The sequence below is a fragment of the Malania oleifera genome, chromosome 5 (assembly GCF_029873635.1).
Source record: "Malania oleifera isolate guangnan ecotype guangnan chromosome 5, ASM2987363v1, whole genome shotgun sequence".
Lineage (NCBI taxonomy): Eukaryota > Viridiplantae > Streptophyta > Magnoliopsida > Santalales > Ximeniaceae > Malania > Malania oleifera.
Window position 1 is genome coordinate 18,322,632 of NC_080421.1, and position 14,563 is coordinate 18,337,194.

Here is a 14,563-nt window from a genome sequence, read left to right on the forward strand (position 1 = left end):
AACGAATCATGGAAGTCACAAAGTAAAGCTAACAAATCTTGGCAAGATCCATGGAACTCAAAGAGTACGAAAATCAAGATGCAAACAGCAAAGTTCAAAAACATCTTAGGAATGGGTATTTAAAACTCATGTACTTACATTTTCATATGATTTAATTTGAGGTTCATTGTAACTTAGAATGATTTTAGGATTCATGCATCTCATGTACATCATTAGGGAACTTTCATGGACTTAGAAATGTTTTTTAAATCATGGAAAATTTGTTTTATAAAAGACCCAAGATAAGAAGCAAAGCACAATTTTAAACTAGAAAAGAAAAATTGAGAAAAAGGGGACTTCGGTAGCCTGAACTTCACCTCATTCGTCTGAAGAATTTCTTTAGGAGTCTGAAGATTAAGTTCGGTAGCATGAAGAATTAATGGGAAACATAGCAAGTTGGCCGAGGCACATCGGTCGCCTGACCTTGGAACCTCAGGCCCCTAAACCCACTTCAGGAGCCTGAACTTCCCTCTTTAGGCGCCTGACCCTGTATTCCAACTTGATTTTTCAAAGGCTTAAGGAACTTCGGTCGCGTGAGCTTTCGACCTTAGGCGCCTAAACTTGCGGGAAACTTAAAAACTTGTTTTTTATTAAACAAACTCACGAGCTATTTCATTGATCCAACGGCTGAGATCAATCCTAAGGGTAAGACTTTATATATACTGAATATCTAAACCCTAAAAAAAAGAAGGCTAAGACACACAACAAGAGAAGAACACATCATATTGCAAGATTGTAGAGAAACTTGAGCTGATTGTCTGCACTTCATTCTACTATCATTGTCTTTGGGCAAATCCATTCCGAAATCCAAAGGGCATTCATTCATTCAATTGTACTTCAATCCAGTATTGAGGTTTGATCTTTCAAGTTATTATTCCTAAGAACTTTTCATCTCATTACGAGTTCTTAATTATCATTAGAAAAGTTTTGATCTTGAGTGTGCATATACGTATAAAAATTGATTTTCGAAAAGATCATTACTTGAGAAAGCTTGTTTAGCTTGGTTGATTGATTTTTGATTCAAGAGTATAAATATACATATATAGTTTTCATAGAGCTTATTATTGAAAAAATTATTTTGATTAAAAGATTGATCTTGAAAGTGTCTATACATATACATAGTTACTCTAAACAAGATCATTACTTGATTTAGGATGTGTGATTGATTGAGAGGTTTGATTAAAGTGTGTGTTTGCTAAAGGATCTATATTTTAGATATATTAACGCTTGATTAAATATCCTTGGTTCTTATAACTATACATTTATTGAGGGATGTTTTCTGAAAAATAATATACTCAGTTTGTGATTGAATACTTGAAAGAAAATTTTGTGATTTTGATTGATTTAATATTCAAGAGAAAGTTTTTATTAATAAGTTCACATCAAATATATTTTGTGCATTTTTGTAAAGTGAACTAAGAACCCTAGTATACCTCAAAACATTTTAAATATATCATTACGTGGGAGTTTTGATTAAATAGGGATTTGTGTATTGAAGCATATCATACATAAAACGATTGTATTGTTTTCATACATTCACGAGCTTCAAGTTTTAATCATATGTTAATGTGTTAGGAAATTGAATTGTACTCACAAGCTTTTGTTAGAAGCATTGTTTTGAGTGTTATTTTTCAGATTCTATTGTATACACGGTTCGGTGTGTGAACCGGTGTGTGAGGAGAGAGTTGTATCTTTTGTAAGCAGCAGAATAGGAGGGAGTTGTGTCTCTTGTAAGCAGCGGATTGTAAGGGAAGCTCCGTCCCAATTTAAGGAGCTGGGATTTAGTGAATCCTTGAGTGGTTGCTTAAGGCGAGGATGTAGGCCAAGTCGGCTGAACCTCGTAAAACTGTGTTTGTCTTCTCTCTTCCTTTTACTCTTTATTTTCAGTACTGCATTTAAATTGTGTATATTGTATGTATAAGTTGGATAGCCTTACACATAAGTAATTGAGTAACAAAAAGTCATTAGTAAATATATAAGAAGGGTTTAAGAGGTAAATAATTGTCAAAGAATTTTATAAATTCCCAATTCACCCCCCCTCTTGGGATTACACCTGATTCAACAAAGATTAAGTTAATGACAGTGTGTGGCTGCATGCTTTTCAGCGTATACTAGAATCATACCTCTTTTTTTTTATTATTATTAAACATAGTATGTATACTCATTTTTCATTTCTCATTTCTCATAACATAAATCAATACTGGAAAACAATTACATCATTACATAAATAAACAGATATGCATAAAAGATACACCCTAGAACTACTCGCCATGTATAAACCCCCGTGGTCAGGGTTGTGCGGCCCGAAGGCTAGACAAAAACCCAGGGTGATCAACGCAAGCCAAGTCAACTCCTTGCACACTCCACCAGCAGGCTTCCGCAAGCCTACTTGCAGGTTCGATTACCTTATTACTTCCGAGAAGGGTACAACATCTACCAAGGTCAATCAACTAGGACCACCCACCACCACACACTCGTAGATGTGGGCGCATGTGGTCAAATGGTGAAACTTTCTCTCTAGCAATGGTACCACACTCTCAACATTAGGTTCACAGGTTTCCTAAAGCATATCGTGCAATTTAGGTAATTAAAATTGTACTTTAACACATTTCATAAACCCGGGCTCGGCCATTTAATACAAACTTGACCTCAGCCCTCTCATAAAGTTCCTGCAATTCCCAAAACAATTTTAGTATTTTCGCAAACAGTTCAATATTACACATGCATACCTATCCTAGTATTTCCATCACTCTAAAATCATATTCACATGCCACACAATTTTCCATATTTAAACATAGCCCGTAGGAAACCATGGAAAACTCTATATAAATGGTTAATAGGATCAAACCGAACTTTCTACCGTTCATTTCTATTCAAAATATCATATCGTATATCCTAGGTTTGACAACAAGCATTTCAAACGATTGGTTTTAAAAAGAACAATTGAAAACATAAATACTCCATTCCATAACCATTTCCATCAGATCAAAAACATTAAAACACTACATTAAACATAATCCCCTTACCTGATTTCGAAACAGAAAACGAAACGCTCGAAAATCCAAATCCCGACTTTTCACGAAAACAAGAATCTGCTCTGCTAGTACTGTAGATCTTGGCTCCATGATCCTCGCAGTAACTTTCGATCGTCGAAACGGACGATGAGCGGCAAAGAACTGTAGAGAAAGAGAGAGAGAGAGAGAGAGAGAGAGAGAGAGAGAGAGAGAGAGAGAGAGAGAGAGAGAGAGAGAGAGAGAGAGAGAATTTTGGGTTTCTTAACCCTTAAGCAATGAAAAATCCTATTTATAGGACTTTTGACCCGATCAAATTCGTCGACGAATTGGTCCCTCGTCAATGAACCTCCTCCTTCGTCGACGAACCCAAGCCTAATATTTTCTTCTTTCGGTCGGGATCTCTTCGTTGAAGAGACTCTAAATTTTGGCGACGAAGCACTAAAGGGTATTCGTTGACGAGAACATTGGTTTCGTCGACGAAGCCTGCAAAAATCTTCCTTTTTATCCTTTTCTTATTTTACGGGTTCAGGTCTCTACAGATTATCCACCTCTGTAACCTTTTCTAGAGTGTTTATAGATTTCAATTTTCTCCTTTTGGGAGTTTTATCTTTTGCACCAACAGGCCTTCCACGCTTAACTTGTGGTTTAGGTTCATTAACTAGTTGTTGTCCTTTAGCGACATCAATACATGCTGAAATATTTGTAGTAGGTATATGAGATTTTAGTATGACCTTAGTATCTGCAAAAAGAATCTAGTAATTGATTTGCAACCCTTTATAAATGTATAATCTTTTAAACTTCAAGTTCACTTTGATTTGTGTGAGAATCTAAATGAGATAAACTTATGGCATTCCATGTGATTTCATGTTGTACTTCAGGAACTGATTTAGTTCCCCCTAATGTAGGGAATACTGCTTCATCAAAATGAAAATTTTGAAACTATGCTTTAAACAAATCACCTATTAAGAGTTCTTCATATCTAATAATAGAAGGGGAATTAAAACCAACATAGATATCAAGCTTACATTGAGAATCCATTTTAGTTCTTTGAGGAGGGGCAATAGGAATATATACTACACAACCAAAAGTTCTTAAATAAGAAATATCAAGTTGTTGCCCAGAAACTATTTGCATAGGTAAAAGATTACTGTAAGCAGTTGGCCTTATATGAACTAAATATGCAACATGAAGAATAGCATGTCCCCAAACATATAAAGGTAATCTGGTTCTCATAATCATATGTCTAGCAATGAGTTGAAGTCTCTTAATAAAAGATTCACCTAAACCATTTTGTGTATGGGTATGAGCAATGAGATGTTCAACATCTATTCCAAGTGACATGCAATAATTATCAAAAGTTTGGAATGTAAATTCACCAGCATTATCCGAATGAATTGATTTAATTGGATAATCAGGAAAATGAGCTCGTAATCTAATCAATTGAGAAAAAGTCTAGCAAGTGCAATAATACGTGTAGAAAGTAAAGAAACATGTGACCATCTAGTATATGCATTACTTAAGACCATAAAATATTTAAATGGTCCAGATGGTGGATGTATTGGTCCGCATATATTACCATAGATTCTCTGTCGGAAACTAGGTGATTCATGACTTACTTTTGAAACATATGGTTTGACAATTAATTTCCCTTGAAAACAAGCAGTACACATGAAATCATTTGATAAAAGAATCTTTTGGTTCTTTAGTGGATGACCATGAATTCTCAATGATTCTTCGCATCGTTACATCCCTAGGATATCCAAGACGATCATGCCAAAGTGTAAATAACTTTGGATCATTACACTTTTGGTGTAAGACATTATATGATTCAACTGCTTTAATCTTTATATAATACAATCCAGAAGATAAAGTTGACAGCTTTTCTAAAATTTGTTCCTTCCTAGAAATAATAGAAGTAATATAAAGGAATTCTTTACTGCTTTTATTTGTAGTTTCAATGTGATATACATTGAGTCTTAAATCTTTAAAACTTAACAGATTTATTCTGGATCTGTTGGAATATAAAGTTTCATCAATTTGTAATAAAGTACCATTGGGTAACTTTATATTAGCTCTTCTGGAGCCTTCAATCAAATTTGTAGAATAAGATATTGTATTAACATTTATTAAAGATATATTCAAGTAATGGAATTATTTCCTATCTCAAAGAATTGTGTGCATTATAGCACTGTAAGCTAAACAAACTTCTTACAAAGGCATCTTAAAATCGATTAAAACTTTAAGACAATTCACATTACAACACACATTTATAAAAAAAAAAAATTGTTATTATAATTGATCATAGTAACAATAAATACAACAATTTATTTATCAAAATATAATATTGCTTACTATATATCTCTTAAAATATTACATCATTATTTTCATCTTGATTTACAAGAAAATCAGCAACATCAAGATAAACAGAGTTTGATGGTCCAACATTAAAATCTATTGGAACAACATTATCGGCAACATTTGTTTCAACTTCTTTACTTTTTCCTTTTCTTTTATAGATGCTTGGTATAGGTCTATGAAGTGCCTGGGCGTACGACAAGTACGCGATCAATGACCTTTTCCTCTGTACCGGTAACATTCAGTTTCATGCTATCTGGGTCGCTGATTTTGATCATTAACCCACTTCTGGGAGTCATCCCTCTTTTGGGGGTTATCCCTCTTCTGGGGGATTGCAGTCTCACATTGATGTCAATGATTATTTCGACCATGGCCACAACCATGCCAACGACCATGCATGCGGCTTTGTCCTCGACCACGAGATGTATTCATATTCACTTCAGGGAATAGAGTTGAACTAGTTGGACGAATTTGGTGATTTTTCATCAAAAAGCTCGTTATTTTGCTCAACAACAAGAAAATATGATATAAGTTGAGAAAATTTAGTAAATTTCCTCTCCTTATATTGCTGCTGCAGAAGCACATTAATAGGATGGAAAATAGTAAAAGTTTTTTTCTAACATGTCTTCATCGGTAATATTTTCACCACATAATTTTAACTTCGAACTAATCTTATGCAGAGTTGAATTATATTCGTTTGATTGTTTTAAAGTCATGCAACTTTAGGTGCAACCATTCACATAAAGCTTTTGGTAAAATCACAATTTTTTGGTAGTCAAATCTATCCTTTAAATTTTTCCATAGGATAAGTGAGTTTTTAACAATGAGTTATTGAGTCTTTAAATCTTCATCTAAAGGATGAAGAAGGAAGATTATAGCTTTTGCGCGAACTTGTAGGGATGCGATATTCTTTTGCGCGATCTTGTGGGGATGCGATATTTCCATCTAAAATAGTGTTTCCCAAGTTCATTGCATTCAGATGGATATCAACATAAAGAATTAACGATAAATAATTGTTGCCTTTGATATCAAGGGGAAGAAATTCAACTTTACTTAGGTTCGACATCTGGATAAATTAATAATAATAAGGTAATTTAGAAAACAAAATATAAAACTGAAATAAAAATGAGATAATAATATAATATTATTTCCACCCTTCTAGGGCATTTAAATATGTTTTTTCAGGAACATTATTTTATTTTTCTCAATTTGTACTTTTTAGGAGTATGATTTTAATTTACAATATTAAATTGGGTAATAATTTACCACATCTTCCGGAGGTTAAATATACTACCCCATATAGAGGATAAACGTTTCACCTCTTCAGAAGGTTGATTTTAACATCTCTTCGGGAGGTTAAAAATATACCCTCTTCAGGAGGTCTATTTCTTCGGGAGATTAAATATGTAGACGAGAAATTTAAATATATTGCTTTTTTCTGGAGGAATATCTCTTCGGGAGATTTAAATATATATAACCTCTTCAAGAGGACTATCTTACCATCTCTTTTGGAGATTGGTACTCTTTAAACATTAAAAGACATATTCTCTTATGGAGAATATTATATTCTTGTGGAGTAAAACTTACAAGAAATGAATAAATTAAATAAGAATTAAAGAAATAACTCATTTGGTTATAGTCTCGTGGTGATAACGTGTTATAAAAGATGCAGAAAATAAATAGAGACGAGACAAAAATTTTACGTAATTCGGATATACCTACTCCACAAGCGGATGTGATAAAAAACTTCACTTTTTGGGGCGGAATTACAAGATGAATTGGATCCGACCTTGTACAAAATATCACTTCTCTCTTTATCCCTCACATAAAATATCTCTCTTCACTTTATCTTTCATCTTCTCTTATCCTCACTATATGTCTACTTACATGCAAGCATCAAATGTATGCGTCCCAAAGGAGAAAGGGAGGGTGTCATTTTATAGGGCAATATGGATAGTGAAGCATTTACTGGGGTGAAAATCTAATTGGTGGAAGATGGGGTAACATACATATATTTCATAACACAATTAACATTGTGGGTGGTTGTAATTTTGGCACTACTCTAATCCATGAACACCCTAATTTATAGAGTATCATCACATCAAGTTAGATATCAAGTGATGGAATAAAACCCAAATGATTCCCACTCCACCGCAAGTGATGCAGCAAAGCTGATGCCAAAGTTTTAAATTCGAATGTTCATGTGTATCGGGAACTAGCATCATTTGAGTTGTAAGAGATTTGAACGGGGTAGTGGGCTTCTACTTCCTTTGTTTTATTTTTATCTTTTTGGGTAAACTAAAATTTTACTATCCAAAGTGTTTTTTTCTCCGAAATAAAGGTGCCCAAGACCTTTTGGACACTTGACTAATTTACCAAGATAATGGACTGACCCCTCGAGTCCTTTTGGACATTCAACTAACTTACTGAAATAATTGGCTCACACACCCATCCTTCTTTATTTAAATGCGTACCAATGTATTATCTCAAATTAAAAGTTGTAATCTCAAGACATAACTATTACCATTTTAATCAAGAAAGTCTTTAGTTTACTAACTGAGCCACCATTCTGGGCAATTTTCTTGACAGAAAATTACCTATTAACTTTTTTTTTTTAATTCTCCTGTTGATTTTGATCATAAAACAATGTCATAAAGCATTGATATTGTGCATTTTCAAGGAAATTGAGTTATAGGCATTTTTATGTAGGCAATCCTTTTGATTTTTTTTTTTAGAAAAAAATTAAAATATTGAACAAAACTCAAGATTCAGTCCCTTAACAAAAAACTACACACATTTTAAATGATGTTGTGGTGATTTGGCATTTAAACCAAATCTTGTTGGTGCTGTAGATAAATGTTAATATGGTGATGGAATAGTAAAATTGGGATCTTAGGCATACCCCTGAAAGTCCCATTTACTAAATGGCCTAACAAAATAGGACAAAATATAATATGTAAAGGTAGAAAAAATTGTGTAGAAGGAGGGAAGAATACGGAAGTGAATAGATTTAGATTAGATTGGAATAGAAAAGTAAGGAGAGAATTTAAGGGGGAGTTTGAGATAGCACAGGAAGGGGGGGACAGAGAATAAAACACCAAGGCCAGATTGAAATGTATTAGTTGTGAGCTAATTGATGATTTGGAACTTTGCTATAATTATTTATACTCAACATGAGTAACTCCTACCTTAATCCTCAATATGATAGCATATCCTTGATTGATTATTCTTGTCTAGACGAGCACAAATTTCAAAAACAACTTTCTAAGTAATTGTGTCCTTTTGCTCTCACTAATTCTTTCATATGACTTCTCCAACTTCCTATTGGAGAGCGACCTTCTTCAAAGTTATAATGGTCAGCTTCTGTGATTGATCATTTGTATATATCAGACATAAAAGTACCAAAATCTTTTATTAATATTACCCTCCTATCGGAGATCCTGCAAAATATTTTTGGCTCACCCCTTCATTGTGAATTTTTCTCATGGGCATGACATGGATTAGTAGTCATACAATGCTTGAACCTCACCTAAGCATCCTTCATGTTGCGGTGACCTTCTCATCATGTAGTCATGGATACATATTGTCCTTGTTCTCATCCAACTATTGATCAAAGTCTGTCCCAAAGCTCCGTTGGCCTATTACTGTCAACTAGCCGACTATAGGGCCCCTTCTAATTCCTTAAGTTTACAAAGGTTGCGGAACTAATGTCCATATGGCCACTCTATTTAGTTGCTTTTAATGTAAATAAATGAACCATAACTTGTCAAATATGTTTGACTCCAAGTACATTCTCATCAAATGATACCTTCTTGCAATTTTAATGTTTTGTGCAGTCACTTAAACCTTTGGAATTAAGTTTGAATATATTTTTAGAAATAGAAAAAGAAAAAAAATTAGAAATGATGTTATGTAACAACTGTAATGAATATGGGTAAACATTTCCTCTTTACCAAAAATAAAAAAAAATTAAGCCGAACTTCGCCAAAGCATCCATACATTCATTGTCTACCCTTTTCTTGTGTGTAAGTAAACTCTAGGTTACATTTGATTTGCAGAATGTCTATTTTCAAGAATAGATTAATTTTAGTAGGTTAGTTATAATTAATTATTCAAAAATTATGTTTATTATAAAGCAAATAACAATGTGAAACATTTTATGTGTCTATAGTAAGGAATAGATAAGGAATAACTATACCTAAATTTCATCATGGGGATGTCTATTATTTTATTATTATATGTTGAATGAAATAATTAGAAATATATAAAGAATAACTATTCCCTTGATTCGTAAAATTTAAACTATATTCCATATTATTCTAATGAATAACTATTATGTCAAATCAAACGAGTTGGAGTTTAGACTTTCAAAGATTACCCAAAAGTATTTAATGTCAGAAATAATTTGACCAAAAAGAATGAGATGACAATTCCATGACTATCAATCAAATAAAGAGTCTTCAAGCTTGTTTTTTATTCTAGAATTGACTTTGGGATGGCCTTCGGCCACGTTTGAAGCAATGTCGATGAACACTGTAAATTCCCATTAATTATCCCCATCATTCCAAGCTTGACCAATACAATTCCTTCCCGGATCACTTGAGGGCTCCAATACAGAAAGATGAACACAAGATTAAGCACCGTTCGATAGAAAAGGGGATTTACATATAGATGCCATGCATTAAGGAAACTAACCCTCCGTCATACGCATGCTCTCTTTTGAATGATGGGTTGTCGTGGATGTCTCACAATAGAAAATGAAAATTATTATGAAAAAATATTACTGGGAAGATGATGTAGAGCTCTTGCCATTACACTCACGTAGAGATTACGAAGCACAATGCTGCATGCAAATTAGCTATGAAAAATGAAAAATAATTATGAGAAAAAAATACTGAGAAGATGATGTAGAACTTTTGACATTGTAGCAGCATGCAAATTAACTATGCTGTATTTGAAATCATGAATTTCAAGCTTCAAAATTTAAATTTGTACAAATTTATGTGAAACTCAAAATAGTTTAGTACCATTTTGTTCAAATCTATGTAGTTACAAACCAAAGGTCTGAATTTTAATCTCCCAAACACCAGCTTAACTGAATTAAAAAACTAGACAAGAATCCTGGTCCTTCTCGTTGAAGGCCCAAAATCCCAATGAATCCTTGAATTTTATTCTACCACACAGATTCACTACCCTATGCAAATTCACCCAACAAAAGCCTGTAGCAAAATCATTATTTTTAATGCACAAGATTTCTGAAGACAAACTAAATCAAGTCACATACGATAAAAGTAGACACCATATCCGGAAGCAATGTCACATAATTCTTTGTTCTGTTGTTGATGATAAGCCTAAAGACATAAATACAAGGGCATCTAGTACTGTCATTCTTTACAGGAAAACCACTCGCTTAATCTTGAAGCAAACAGCTGCTTCCTACAATCTGTTAACCAAATGGGGTTTCTTGATAGTGTGAGGCTCCAGTCCCTGCCTCAAAGGGCAATCTCGGTTTCCTGCAACAATTTTACGAGCACATGAGCCATATTCCCTCGTACGCTACACAGAATGAATTAAAAAGTGTGCAGACCAAAAAATGCATTTAGGTTGGAACTCAGAAAATACTAGACAAAGGAAGGAAAACATTAAGAAATATATTTTTTCATATTTGGTTATTGAAAGTGAGAGAATAAAAAATATACCAAATTAAGGAATAAGAACTTGATTATACACGTTATTAACATTTGATTTTGTTAATTTTTAATCATATTAGAACAAATTTCCATTTTTATACAATTTGAAATAGAGAGAAAATATAGTAAAAAATGAATTTCCTTCTTATTTCCCTTTCATTTTCTTTTCTCAACCAAAATTCTTTATATATCAAGCAAAGAACCCAGAAAAGGTGAGTAAATAATAGAAACATGAAAGTGCAAACAGGAATCTTGGTTTTACAAGAACATTAAAGCCAATTTGGAACTTAGAGAAAATATTACAAAACAACAATAATAACAACAAAATAAAACCTTAAATCCCAAATTAACGCGATCATGGACCATTTCTTTTGACAAATTGAGGGCTATTAAATCCTTACTCACTATCAAATTCCAAGTTAATTTAGGTCTACCCCTACCCCTTCTATTGCCCCCCATAGTAATTAACTCACTCTTCCTCACTAGCGCACTATGTGGCCTACGTTGCAAGTGTCCATACCATTTGAATTGTTTCTCCCTTATCTTATCTTCTATAGGAGCTACATCTAACTTACCATGTATATGCTCATTCCTTAATTTATCTTTCAGTGTTATACCATTCATCCATATAAACATTCTCATCTCAGCAACTTTTACTTTTTAGATATTCTGTTTCTTCGTCGCCTAACATTTTGATCCATATAGCATAGCTGATCTTATAATTGTCCTATAAAACTTCCTTTTTAATTTTAAGAGTATTCTACGATCACAAAGCACAATTGAAGCACTTCTCCATTATAATTAGCTTGCTTTAACTCTATGCATTACATCATCTTCAATTTCTCTTTCAGCTTGCACAATAGATCCAAGGTATCGAAATCTATAAGTGCTATTTATTTCTTCATCATCAATTTTAACTTTGTCTCCTATATTCCTCCTACCATTACTGAAATTACACTTCATATATTCTGTCTTATTTCTACTTATCCTAAAGTCTCTAGACTCCAGAACTTCTCTCCATAATTCTAACTCAACCTCTACTCCGTGCCTAATTTCATCAATTAATACAATATCATCTACAAACAACATACATCATGGAACCTAATTTTGAATACTCTTAGTTAGCTAGTCCATCACTAAAGCAAAAAAGATAAGGGCTTAAAGTTGACCCTTGATGCACACCTATAGTGATTGTAAATTCTCTACTTTCTCTATCTATAATCCTTACACTAATCATTACTCCATTGTACATATATAACTTCTGTGGTAGATCTCACAGGTATAAAACCAAATTGATATTCTAAGACCTTCGTTTCTAACCTTAATCTTTGTTCAACTACCTTTTCTCATAGTTTCATCGAATGAATCGTAAGTTTAATTCCACGATAGTTATTACAATTTTGAATATCTCCTTCATTTTTATATATAGGTATTAGAGTATTTTTCTTCCATTCATCTAGGATTTTCTTAGTTTTTATAATTGTATTAAATAAATTAGTTAACCATATAATTCCATTATCACCTAAGCATTCCCAAACTTCAATTGAGATGTTATCCAATCCTGTAGCTTTCCCATTTTTCATATTTTTCAGTGCAAACTAAACTTCGTTAACTCTAATTTGGCAAATAAATCTCATAATCTTAGTCTTTTTTGCATTTGTCAAATCTAAGTATAAGTTTTATATTTGGTTTTCATTAAACAACTTACTAAAGTAACTTCGTCATCTTTCTTTTATGTCTTCGTCCTTAACCAAGACAATATCATCCTCACCTTTTATACATTTTATGTTTCCTAAGTCTTTACTCTTCCTTTTTCTAGCTTTAACAAGTTTAAATATATCTATTTCCCCTATCTAATTTATCATACAAACTATTAAATGATCTGTATTTAGCTTCACTGACGACCTTTTTTGCATCTTTTCTCGCTTCTTTATACCTTTCAAAGTTATTCATGTTTCTACATTTTTGTCACGTTTTATACCAAATTCTTTTTATCTTTATAACTTTTTGGACATCTTTATCCCACCACCAACTTTCTTTACTATTCGAGAATCATCGTCTTGATTCACCTAAAATCTCTTTTACTATCTTTTTAATAAAGCTAGCTAATCTACTCCAAAGAATATTTGTATCTATCCCATCATCTATAGTCCAATCCCCATCTTTGATCATTTTATCCTTAAATTTTATTATATTTTCTCCCTTTAGATTCCGCCACCTAATTCTCTTACATTGATTTGTTTTATCATTTTTCTTCCATTTTTTAATACATATATCTAACACTAAGACTCTATATTGTGTGGTTAGGCTTTCACTTGGAATAACTTTACAATCCTTGCATGATAAACAATCTACCCTCCTAGTTAAAAAAAAAAATCTATTTGATTTCTATATTATCTACTTTTAAAGGTTATTAAGTATTCTTCTCTATTTTTAAAACAAGTATTCATTATACTAAAATCATATAATATAGCAAAGTCTAAGATCATCTCCCCAAGCTAATTTTTGTCTCCATATCCATATCCTCTATGTATCCACTCATAACTTTTATTATCCCTTCCAACGTGTCCATTCAGATATCCTCCTATAAATATTTTCTCAGTCCCTCGTATGTTTTATATAATACTATCTATATCTTCCCAAAATTACCTCTTAAGATTTTCTACTAAGCCGACTTGAGGAGCATAAGCACTAATGATATTATCTCTTGACCTAATACCATCTTGATTTTTTTAATTCTATCCCCTACTCTATTTACATCAACAACGCTATCTTTTAAGTTTTTGTCTACAATAATTCCTACTCCATTCTTATGTTTTTCTTTTCTAGAGTACCAAAGTTTAAATCTTGATTTATCAATTTCTCTAACTTTCTCCCCCACCTACTTAGTTTCTTTAAGGCAAATTATATTAATTCTTCCTTTAATCATTGTGTCCACAATTTCCATGTTTTACTCGTGAGTGTCCCTATATTCCAAGTTGCTAATCTAATCCTAATTTCCTGAACTAACTTCTTTACCTACCAACGTCCAAAATGATGTAGGAACCCTCGCATATTTGACACCATACCCCAGTGCCGACACGTCGCGTCACTTCGGGGCGACGACCTAGTCCACCCTCACCCACTTTTCTCTACACTCGGGTGGTACAAGCGCAACACATTGCTTGTAGGGGACACCCGATGAATTTTATGCTGATTGTCAACTACCTGACGTAACCCTCCTCCTTTACCCAGGCTTGGGACCGACTGTGTGTGAAAAAAATAGGACATTAAGTGCTTCACAGGCAGAGTTAGAGAAAACATTACAGGAATGAAAGAAAAAATAAAACAATGCTATATTTTCAAGTTTAAGAGAACAAAATATCAACTGATTAAATTTTAATGATGTCTAAGATGAACTTTTTGTTTTTCAGTTGACCATATATTTTCTTAAAATTTGATTTTTCTATTTGAATCATCTTTGAA